Here is an 11,886-nt window from a genome sequence, read left to right as displayed (position 1 = left end):
TCAGCTTTAGTCTTCCTTTTCTATTTAGCTATTTTCTTGGAAGGACCAAGAATCTGAGGTTTCTTTTTCTTATTGCCCTTCTTCTTGCTGGACTTTCCAGCAGAAGAAGATGCAACCAAAGCTACCTCTTTTCCTTTATTGCCTGGCATATTCTTTTGGGCAATAACCAGCATGTTGAGTAAACCAGCTAAGGTGCATTCCTGTTTAGTCATATGGAAATTTGTCACAAAATTCCCAAAAAACTCAAGAAGGGACTGAAGGATCAAGTCCGTTTGTAGTTGGAAATCCATGTTGAAGTCAAGATGTTCCAACTGCTCAATCAGCTGAATCATCTTGTGGACATGATCCCCAACATTCTGTCCCTCAGACATCCTCATACGGAATAGCTGTCCAGATATCTCATACCTAGCATTCCTGCTGTGCTCACCATATAACTCTTGTAGGTGAAGGAGGATCTCACTCGCACTCTGCATGTTCTCATGTTGCTTCTGTAACTCATTACTCATGGAAGCAAGCATGTAACACTTATCTCTCATATCATGCTTCTTCCACTTGTCCAAAGTTTCATATTCCTCTTGAGTGGCCTCTGGAGGTAAGGGACCAGGAACATTTGAATCTAGAACATATCCTATATGTTCAAGGTTCAGGACAAGTTTTAAATTTCTTAGCCAATCAGAGAGATTAGGTCCTATCAACCTATTGCGATCAAGTATGCTTGCAATGATATTGGATGGTGGTGGTTGTTCTGTGCTCATTTTTATCAGAAAATTAACTGCAGAAAATAACCAGATTAATTAGTAAATGTATCATGTAATTAACCAAAATGATTATGGTCTTTTAATCAAATTGGTCCTCCCACTAACTTAGCGAATCCTACACTTCCAAAGTAGAAAACGGAAATCCTAGTTGGATGGATTTATAGTGGGTGATTGAATTCTTATAATTCTATTGATCATCCTCAGGTACATCCATTATTGGAATTACAATAAACTATAAGTGAGCATGTAACACCCTCCCGGTAACCATTCCATACATTCTACTGTTCCGGTGACCGGTGTCGGTCCGGACAGCTAGAACGTTCGGAAAAATATTTAAATCAAAGTGAGGGACCATAATTAACTCAAATATTAATGAGAAAAATTTAGTAAAAATTTTAGAAATAAAATACAACCAAGCAAAACGAACCGGTGCCCAAGCGATGGGTAACCGGAGGGAAGTTGCGGTTCTCGCAACGAGGAGCCCTAGACCCGGGGGAAAAATTATAAAATAATTTTTGGGACTCCAGAGAAGGGTCATTGAGGTTCCTATGGCATTAGAATGCCAAGAAAATATTTAGAAAAATCTTTCAATCGGTACAGCAAATTTTGACCCGTTAAGCCAAACGGAGGGCATTTTGGTCATTTCGCCTTCAGAGGTGATTTTTGGCCGACTTGTCCAGTTGAGTAAATAATTAATATGACATAAAATATGAATAAATACTACTAGAAATTAAATTGAAATTGAGTAGTGATGAAAGGAAAAGAAAAATCAAAGAAAAGCTTATTTATGACATCTTGATGATGTCATTTATAAATTGTGACCAATCACAATTAAGCAACCCTTTGACTAACAAATAAAAGAGACTAAATAAGACCAAAATAACAAAATTTCAGCAGCCATCTTCCTCACCCAAAAACGTTACATTCTCTCCCAAAACCCTATTCTTCCATGGGAGCTTAATGGAAGCTTGAGACAACCCACCAAATCACCATAAAACCTTTAGTCATCTTCACAAAAATTTGCCCTAGCACCTTGCTAAAGCTTTTGGCAGCCAAGAAGAAGAAAGAAAGTGAAGCTTTCTCAAGCTTGGATTGGCATACAACAAGGTTAGTGCACTATATACCTAAAACTCCTTAATTTCATGAATGAGCACTTGAATTTAGTAAGAAAATGTCATTTAAATGAACAAAATTCATGTGTGTGTGTACATGAATTTTGGCTGCCCTAGTGGAGAAATAGTAAGGAGTGTTTTTGATGAGCTTGAAGTGAACTAGAATTATGTTGAAAGTTTATAAACATAAGAATAATAATTTGGTATGCTAACTAAGGCATTATGTAGGAAACATAATGTGAAGCTAGGGTTTTGGAGAGTGAAATTTGGTTTTGGCTTATGAAGTGGTAAGTGAACATTATAAGGGTCAATTAGTGACCATTTTAGGTATGTTGACCATAATTAGAACTTAAAAATAGAATGGCAAAGTGAAAGTAAAATCTGCCCTATGGACAGCAGCATAGGGACTGAAATTTCAGTCCCTTTGCACTGCCATAACTTGGGCAGTGGTAGTCCAATTGAAGTTTGGCCAATTGGACATGAAACTAGGCTTATAATGGCACATTTTTGCTGAAGAAACCATGCCCAAAAGACCAAAGCAAAAGGGTCAAAACCCAGCTCCAATCCGGATTCCCTGCACTGAATTCTGCAGAATTTGACCAAATGAACAGTAACTGTTCATTTGGCCATAACTCACTGTAGAATTGGTCAATTGGTCTGAAAGTTTTACAGCAATAAGTTAAGACATAGACAAACAACTTTCATGAAGGAACCTACCCCAAATTATGGCCAGAACCCAACCAACCAAGTGACTCAAGTTACTGTTCCTGCACTGTAGATATGGTAAATTTCTGCAGAATGCAATCCGGACAGCTTGGGTTTTTGAGCCATATCTGGAGCTACAAAACTCCAAATGGAGTGATTCAAAAAAGGAAATTCAACTAGACAAAATAAGGAACAACTTTCATGTTTTACATTTCTTCAAATTCCAACAGTAACAGTGTCCAATGGAACAGTGAAGTAAGGGCACCAAAACTGAAATTTTCTGCTAGTATGGGTTGCACCTTGAAATTGCAAAAACACTTAATGCCAACAAGTTTTAAACACCAAATGTGGTATGTTGGGAGTGCCAAAGTTGATGCACACATTTTTATGCTAAAAGTCAACATTTTTGGTTGACCAATGATGAATAGTGACACCAAAAAAGTTGAAATTCACAAATTGAAGAATTTAAAAGTTTCAAATGCCCTAGTATACCTAACAAGATTGGTTTGGATAGTTTGGCATGCCAATAGGGTTCCGTTAGCAGTACTGCACATGGCAAAAATGCCATTCTGTGATTTCATGGCTTTTAGCCATTCTGGCTTTATATTGAGACTTGACCTTGTGCCTGATATTATTTACAGCTTGTTAGCTGTTCTGTTGCACACCGGGAGATACATATGTGACCGATGGTGTGACGGCCCGAGGTACTAGGTACCCAAAGGCGGTTACCCGTTATCCACCCAATGCCTAGTGTAGGTTACTTGGGGCAACCAAATGAATAAAAGTGAATAAAACTAATGATTTAATGAATATACCAAGACCAAACAAAGAAAGCATACACATTGTATACACATTTATTTTCTTGCTATTTTCTTCTATTATATTATTGCACCACTAAGCATTATTGCTTAGCGCGTTGCTTTTGCCACGCGTAGGTACTGGAGATCCCGATCGTGAGCCCAGTAGACCACAGACTGGGTGAGTCTATCTGACAGTTCTGCTCAGTGTCCGTGTCACCTCACTACCTGCAGTGCATCGGTAGGGCACTAGGTGTCATTTTGTCATTTTGATATTTTGTAGCAGATTTGTATTTTCTCATATGTATTTGAACTCATGTAATATATTTTGATGTATATGTAAATTATGAAAATTGTATTTGTTAATGGAAAAGTAGTTGTTTATTTGTGATTTACATGCGAACATCACATGTGAATGATGAATGAAAATGGAAATTGAAATGTGGAAATCATGATATTGAATTTGGTGTTGATAATGGATGTTTGAGAAATATTGTTGAGATTTTGGGATATTGGAGTTTGAGATGATGAAATAAAAATATTGGAAGTGTTTTTAACAGGTTCCGAAGAACGGTTTTCTCCATTTTTAGCCGGTACTCCGCCGGATTTTCTTTAAAATTTTCGGAACCTTAAATGAATGATACTTTTGATAAATGGTTTAAATAAATTGTATTTCATAAATTATATGCAAAAGCATTGTCTAAATTAATTGAGGAATATTAGAGTGTGCCGTACACCGGTGGCATTACTTACTGGGTATACCGTACACTGTAAGGGGTGTCACATTTAGTGGTATCAGAGCACGGTTTAGGCGTTTCTGGGCCTAGATTGAGTCCATACCATGCATTGCATTTGTAAGAGTCGAGGTGACACTAACGCAGATCTGTTTATTTTTCTTATTTTGAATAGGATATGGATCCTTCATCACAGAGAGCCGTTGAGGAGGAAGTGGAGAGTCATGCTCCACCTGTAGCAGCTGAGACTGGGGGCATGAGAGAATCTGCTCCACCACCAGCAGAGCCTGCCACCTCCACGTGCCATGTTCCAACAAATGGCCGACTTCTTTAGACAGATGGCTGGGGTAATGCCAGCACCACCACCACCACCAGCTCCACAGCAGAAATCACACCTGGAAAGGTTAAGAAAATTTGGGGCAGTGGATTTCTATGGTAAGAGAGAAGATGACTCTGTTGCAGCCGAGAATTGGTTGAACAGAACGGGCAGAGTACTAAAACAGCTCCACTGTACTCCAGAGCAAAACCTGGAAGCTGCCATCTCCTTGCTGCAAGATGATGCCTATGAATGGTGGGACACGGTGTCCAGTGAAGTGCAGCCAGAAGCTGTAACTTGGGATTTCTTTCTCTCTGAGTTCAAGAAGAAGTATGTGGGTACTGTATATCTGGAAGAGAGAAGAAGAGAATTTATTAACCTGAGGCAGAGACAATTGTCAGTGGCTGAGTATGAGAAAGAATTCGTCCGATTAAGCCGCTACGGAAGGGAGATAGTCCCAAATGAAGCTGAAAGATGCAAGAGATTTGAAGAGGGACTAAATGACAACATCAAGATCCAGCTCACTGCCTTGGGAATCACAGAATTTACCAAGTTAGTGGAAGCTGCCATAAAGGTTGAAAAAGTGAGAATTAGTGAGTGGACTAGAAGAGAGAGGCAGCAGAAGAGGGGACCGGGTCAGTCGAGTTCAGCTCCGTGATCGTGGAAGAAGTTCAAGGGTCCTCCCGCACAGAGTTCAGCCCACCACCGGTCGTGGTCACCTCGAGGCCCAGCCACGATTCACCCCTAGGAGAGGTCACCCACACCATCGGTGGCGCGCCTCGTGGATGGGGTTCAGGGGACCAGCCCCGGCATCTTCTGCATGTCCGCACTGTCAAAGATGGCATAAGGGGGAGTGTTGGAGAGTGACTGGTGCCTGCTTTAGATGTGGGTCAACAGAGCATCAGTTGAAAAACTGTCCACGCAGAACTACTACAGCTACTCCAACACAAGCGTATGCACTGCCCCGCACTACGTAGAGGTAGAAAATCTGCAAGTCCGAGGTCAGAGGACCATCACGAGGCTCAGATCCGAGCCGCAGAGAGGCCCGACAGCGGACCACCCGCAAGAGCCTATGCTATTAGAGCTCAGAGGAGCAAGATGCCCGGATGTCATCGAGTGCGTTCTTCCTCTACACTACACTGTGCATGCATTGGTGGATCCAGGATCCACTCACTCATACATCTGCATCAATCTACCCGTAGAAAGGGGGATACTGGTAGGGGAGAGTGACCAAGACATTCTGGTCACTAATCCATTGGGTCACAGTGTGGTAGTGAACAAGGCATACAAGGGTTGCCCGTTAAGGATTCAGGGGTATGAATTCTTGGCAGACCTGATTGAGTTGCCTTTCCACGAGTTTGACGTGATTTTGGGAATGGATTGGTTGTCACGTCATCAGGCAATGGTTGACTGCAAATTGAAGAGAATTTCTTTGAAAACCCCTGAGGGTAATGAGATCACAGTTGTGGGTGAAAGGACAGATTTCCTGTCCAATGTCATCTCAGCCACTGTTGCAAGAAGAATGATGAGAAAAGGCTGTGAAGCCTACCTAGCACATGTGGTGGATACTAGGCAGGCTAAGCCAAACCTGAGTGACATACCCACAGTGAGAGACTTCCCAGAAGTATTTCCTGAAGAGTTACCTGGTTTGCCACCAGAAAGGGAAGTTGAATTTGCCATTGAGACACTGCCGGGTACAGCACCCATTTCCATTGCTCCTTATAGGATGGCACCCACGGAATTGAGGGAGTTGAAAACTCAATTGCAAGAGTTGTTGGATAAGGGGTTCATACGCCCCAGTGTGTCACCATGGGGAGCTCCAGTGCTGTTTGTGAAAAAGAAGGATGGGACTTTGAGGCTTTGTATTGATTACCGGCAGTTGAATAAAGTGACTGTGAAGAACAAATATCCGTTGCCTAGAATTGATGATCTGTTTGATCAGTTGAAGGGAGCAGGAGTATTTTCTAAGATTGATCTCAGATCAGGGTATCATCAGCTGAGGGTAAAGGATGTAGATGTGCCCAAAACTGCATTCAGGACCCGGTATGGGCATTATGAGTTTCTGGTGATGCCCTTTGGCTTAACAAATGCGCCAGCGGCATTCATGGACCTTATGAACCGTATCTTTCATCCATACTTAGATCGGTTCGTAGTGGTCTTTATTGATGACATTTTGGTGTATTCCAAGACCAGGGAAGAACATGATGAGCATTTGAGGATTGTTCTGCAAACCCTGAAAGAAAAGAAGCTGTATGCTAAGTTGTCCAAGTGTGACTTCTGGTTGGATGAGATTGCATTCCTTGGACACATAGTGTCAGCTGATGGGATTAGGGTGGATCCCAAGAAAATAGAAGCAGTGATGGAATGGAAGCCTCCCAGAAATACAACTGAGGTCAGAAGTTTCTTGGGGTTAGCTGGGTATTACAGGAGATTTGTGAAGGGATTTTCCCTAATAGCTGCTCCAATGACCAAGTTGTTACACAAGAATGTCGATTTGACTGGAATGACAAGTGTCGCACCAGCTTTGAGAAATTGAAGGCTATGTTGACAGAGGCACCGTGTTAACACAAACAAGGTCGTGAAGGACTTTGTGGTCTCAAAGTGATGCCTCTCATAATGGGTTAGGATGTGTGTTGATGCAAGAGGGGAAAGTGATCGCCTATGCTTCCGCATACCTAAGGCCACATGAACAAAATTACCCTACCCATGATTTGGAGCTTGCAGCAATTATCTTCGCACTGAAGATATGGAGGCATTACTTGTATGGTGAAAAGTGCTACATATACACAGACCACAAAAGCCTGAAATACTTGCCAACCCAGAAGGAGCTCAACCTTAGACAGAGGCGATGGATTGAGTTCCTGAAGGATTATGACTGTGTAATTGACTACCATCCTGGGAAGGCAAATGTAGTTGCTGATGCTTTGAGCAGAAAATCCATGACAGCTCTGAGATCTTTGAATGCCCGTCTATCCTTGGTTCGAGATGGAGCTATTTTGGCTGAGTTGCAAGTGAGGCCAAACCTGCTACAGCAGATTTTAGATGGGCAAAAGGCAGATGAAAAGTTAATGGCTATTATGAGCAAGGTCTCAGAGGGAAAAGCAACTGACTATGTGATGGAAGCAGATGGGTGTCTGTATTACAAAGGAAGACTGTGTGTACCAGATGATGGGGAATTGAAGACCAGTATTCTAAAAGAGGCACACACCAGTGTATATGCTATGCACCCAGGAAGTACAAAGATGTATCATGATCTGAAGCTTCAGTATTGGTGGCCTGGTATGAAGAAAGACATAGCTGACTATGTGACTAGATGCTTGACATGTCAGCAAGTCAAGGCAGAACACCAAGTTCCATCAGGTTTGCTACAGCCTATACGCATACCTGAATGGAAATGGGATCGGGTCACCATGGATTTTGTAAGTGGTCTGCCTCTCACCCAGAGGAAACATGATGCAGCATGGGTAATAGTGGATAGATTGACAAAGTCAGCACACTTTCTGCCAGTTAGGACTGACTACTCACTAGAGAGGTTAGCAGAATTGTATATTAGTGAGATAGTTAGACTGCATGGAATTCCACTTTCCATCATATCTGACCGAGACCCAAGGTTTACATCGAGATTTTGGAAGAAGTTGCATGAATCCTTGGGTACACAACTCCATTTCAAAGATGACTTTCCATCCTCGACGGATGGGCAATCGTAAAGAGTAATCTGTAAACAATTGACACCCATCCAATTGATACAACTCTTGAATTGAAATGATAACAATAACGTGAAATACTTGTCAGATCCTTGAGGATATGCTGAGGAGTTGTGTCATTGAGTTTGAGGGAAGTTGGGATAGATATCTCCCATCGCACTGTGATACAACAATAGCTACCGTGCTAGCATCCAAATGGCCCCATATGAAGCACTATATGGAAGAAAATGTAGAACTCAGCAGTCTTTGGACTGAATTGGGTGAAGATAAATCGGTAGGGCTGACACTGTGAAACAGATCAAGAGAAGGTAAAGATAATCAAAGCTAACTTGAAGGTTGCCTCGCATGCATGTAAATCTTATGCCGACCTGAAGAGAAAAGAAATAGAATATGTGGTTGGCGACAAAGTGTTCCTCAAGGTGTCACCGTGGAAGAAAGTGTTGAGGTTTGGAAGGAAGGGTAAGTTGAGCCCTAGGTTCATTGGCCCATATGAAGTCATTGAACGTGTGGGTCCAGTGGCCTATAGGCTAGCTTTACCACCAGAGCTGGACAAGATCCATAATGTGTTTCACGTGTCCATGCTCAGGAGATATCGCTCGGATCCTTCACATGTCATCTCCAGAGAAGAAATTGAAATACAAATGGATTTGACATATGAAGAAGAACCTCTACGGATCTGGCTCGGGAAGTGAAAGAGTTGAGGAATAAGCGATTCCATCGTGAAAGTGCTTTGGAGGCACCACAACACCGAAGAGGCAACTTGGGAAAGTGAAGAGACGATGAGGCAACAGTTCCTCAACTGTTTGCATCAGTAAATTTCGAGGACGAAATTTAAATTAGAGGGGAGTTGTAACACCCTCGGTAACCATTCCGTACATTCTCTTATTCGGTGACGGTGTGTCGGTCAGACTAGAACGTCCGAAAAATATTCAAATCAAAGTGAGGGACCATAATAAACTCAAATATTAATGGGAAAAATTTAGTAAAAATTTTAGAAATAAAATACAACCAAGCAAAATGAACCGGTGCCCAAGCGATGGGTAACCGGAGGGAAGTTGCGGTTCTCGCAACGAGGAGCCCTAGACCCGGGGGAAAAATTATAAAATAATTTTTGGGACTCCAGAGAAGGGTCATTGAGGTTCCTATGGCATTAGAATGCCAAGAAAATATTTAGAAAAATTTTTCAATCGGTACAGCAAATTTTGACCCGTTAAGCCAAACGGAGGGCATTTTGGTCATTTCGCCTTCAGAGGTGATTTTTGGCCGACTTGTCCAGTTGAGTAAATAATTAATATGACATAAAATATGAATAAATACTACTAGAAATTAAATTGAAATTGAGTAGTGATGAAAGGAAAAGAAAAATCAAAGAAAAGCTTATTTATGACATCTTGATGATGTCATTTATAAATGTGACCAATCACAATTAAGCAACCCTTTGACTAACAAATAAAAGAGACTAAATAAGACCAAAATAACAAAATTTCAGCAGCCATCTTCCTCACCCAAAAACGTTACATTCTCTCCCAAAACCCTATTCTTCCATGGGAGCTTAATGGAAGCTTGAGACAACCCACCAAATCACCATAAAACCTTTAGTCATCTTCACAAAAATTTGCCCTAGCACCTTGCTAAAGCTTTTGGCAGCCAAGAAGAAGAAAGAAAGTGAAGCTTTCTCAAGCTTGGATTGGCATACAACAAGGTTAGTGCACTATATACCTAAAACTCCTTAATTTCATGAATGAGCACTTGAATTTAGTAAGAAAATGTCATTTAAATGAACAAAATTCATGTGTGTGTGTACATGAATTTTGGCTGCCCTAGTGGAGAAATAGTAAGGAGTGTTTTTGATGAGTTTGAAGTGAACTAGAATTATGTTGAAAGTTTATAAACATAAGAATAATAATTTGGTATGCTAACTAAGGCATTATGTAGGAAACATAATGTGAAGCTAGGGTTTTGGAGAGTGAAATTTGGTTTTGGCTTATGAAGTGGTAAGTGAACATTATAAGGGTCAATTAGTGACCATTTTAGGTATGTTGACCATAATTAGAACTTAAAAATAGAATGGCAAAGTGAAAGTAAAATCTGCCCTATGGACAGCAGCATAGGGACTGAAATTTCAGTCCCTTTGCACTGCCATAACTTGGGCAGTGGTAGTCCAATTGAAGTTTGGCCAATTGGACATGAAACTAGGCTTATAATGGCACATTTTTGCTGAAGAAACCATGCCCCAAAGACCAAAGCAAAAGGGTCAAAACCCAGCTCCAATCCGGATTCCCTGCACTGAATTCTGCAGAATTTGACCAAATGAACAGTAACTGTTCATTTGGCCATAACTCACTGTAGAATTGGTCAATTGGTCTGAAATTTTTACAGCAATAAGTTAAGACATAGACAAACAACTTTCATGAAGGAACCTACCCCAAATTATGGCCAGAACCCAACCAACCAAGTGACTCAAGTTACTGTTCCTGCACTGTAGATATGGTAAATTTCTGCAGACTGCATTCCGGACATCTTGGTATTTTGAGCCATATCTGGAGCTACAAAACTCCTAATGTATTGTTTCATAAAAAGTAATTCAACTACACAAAATGAGGAACAACTTTCATGTTTTACATTTCTTCAAATTCCAACAGTAACAGTGTCCAATGGAACAGTGAAGTAAGGGCACCAAAACTGAAATTTTCTGCTAGTGTGGGTTGCACTTTGAAATTGCAAAAACACTTAATGCCAACAAGTTTTAAACACCAAATGTGGTATGTTGGGAGTGCCAAAGTTGATGCACACATTTTTATGCTAAAAGTCAACATTTTTGGTTGACCAATGATGAATAGTGACACCAAAAAAGTTGAAATTCACAAATTGAAGAATTTAAAAGTTTCAAATTCCCTAGTATACCTAACAAGATTGGTTTGGATAGTTTGGCATGCCAATAGGGTTCCGTTAGCAGTACTGCACATGGCAAAAATGCCATTCTGTGATTTCATGGCTTTTAGCCATTCTGGCTTTATATTGAGACTTGACCTTGTGCCTGATATTATTTACAGCTTGTTAGGCATTACATTTGCCACGGAGATACATATGTGACCGATGGTGTGGCGGCGAGTACTAGGTACCCAGTGCCAGTTTACCCGTTATCCAGTCCAGTCGTCTAGTGTAGGTTACTTGGGGCAACCAAATGAATAAAAGTGAATAAAACTAATGATTTAATGAATATACCAAGACCAAACAAAGAAAGCATACACATTGTATACACATTTATTTTCTTGCTATTTTCTTCTATTATATTATTGCACCACTAAGCATTATTGCTTAGTGCGTTGCTTTTGCCACGCGTAGGTACTGGAGATCCCGATCGTGAGCCCAGTAGACCACGCATCGGGTGAGTCTATCCGGCGATTCGCTCGATGTCCGTGTCACCTCACTACTGCGATTGCATCGGTAGGGCACTAGGTGTCATTTTGTCATTTTGATATTTTGTAGCAGATTTGTATTTTCTCATATGTATTTGAACTCATGTAATATATTTTGATGTATATGTAAATTATGAAAATTGTATTTGTTAATGGAAAAGTAGTTGTTTACTTGTGATTTACATGCGAACATCACATGTGAATGATGAATGAAAATGGAAATTGAAATGTGGAAATCATGATATTGAATTTGGTGTTGATAATGGATGTTTGAGAAATATTGTTGAGATTTTGGGATATTGGAGTTTGAGATGATGAAATAAAATTATTGGAAGTCTTTT

The 11,886-nt window shown here is 40.7% G+C and overlaps 1 long non-coding RNA gene across 1 annotated transcript; it reads left to right on the top strand.

The window, feature by feature from the left end:
* The first annotated feature begins 1,690 nt into the window (after positions 1 to 1,690).
* Positions 1,691 to 3,745, top strand: LOC131178497 (uncharacterized). The gene is made up of 2 exons (XR_009147427.1): positions 1,691 to 1,865; positions 3,511 to 3,745. It is a non-coding gene; the product is annotated as an uncharacterized LOC131178497 (long non-coding RNA).
* Positions 3,746 to 11,886: the final 8,141 nt, after the last annotated feature.

This window comes from Hevea brasiliensis, chromosome 3, assembly GCF_030052815.1.
Source record: "Hevea brasiliensis isolate MT/VB/25A 57/8 chromosome 3, ASM3005281v1, whole genome shotgun sequence".
Lineage (NCBI taxonomy): Eukaryota > Viridiplantae > Streptophyta > Magnoliopsida > Malpighiales > Euphorbiaceae > Hevea > Hevea brasiliensis.
Note: the sequence above shows the minus strand (reverse complement) of the source record. Positions and strands in the feature narration are given on the sequence as shown.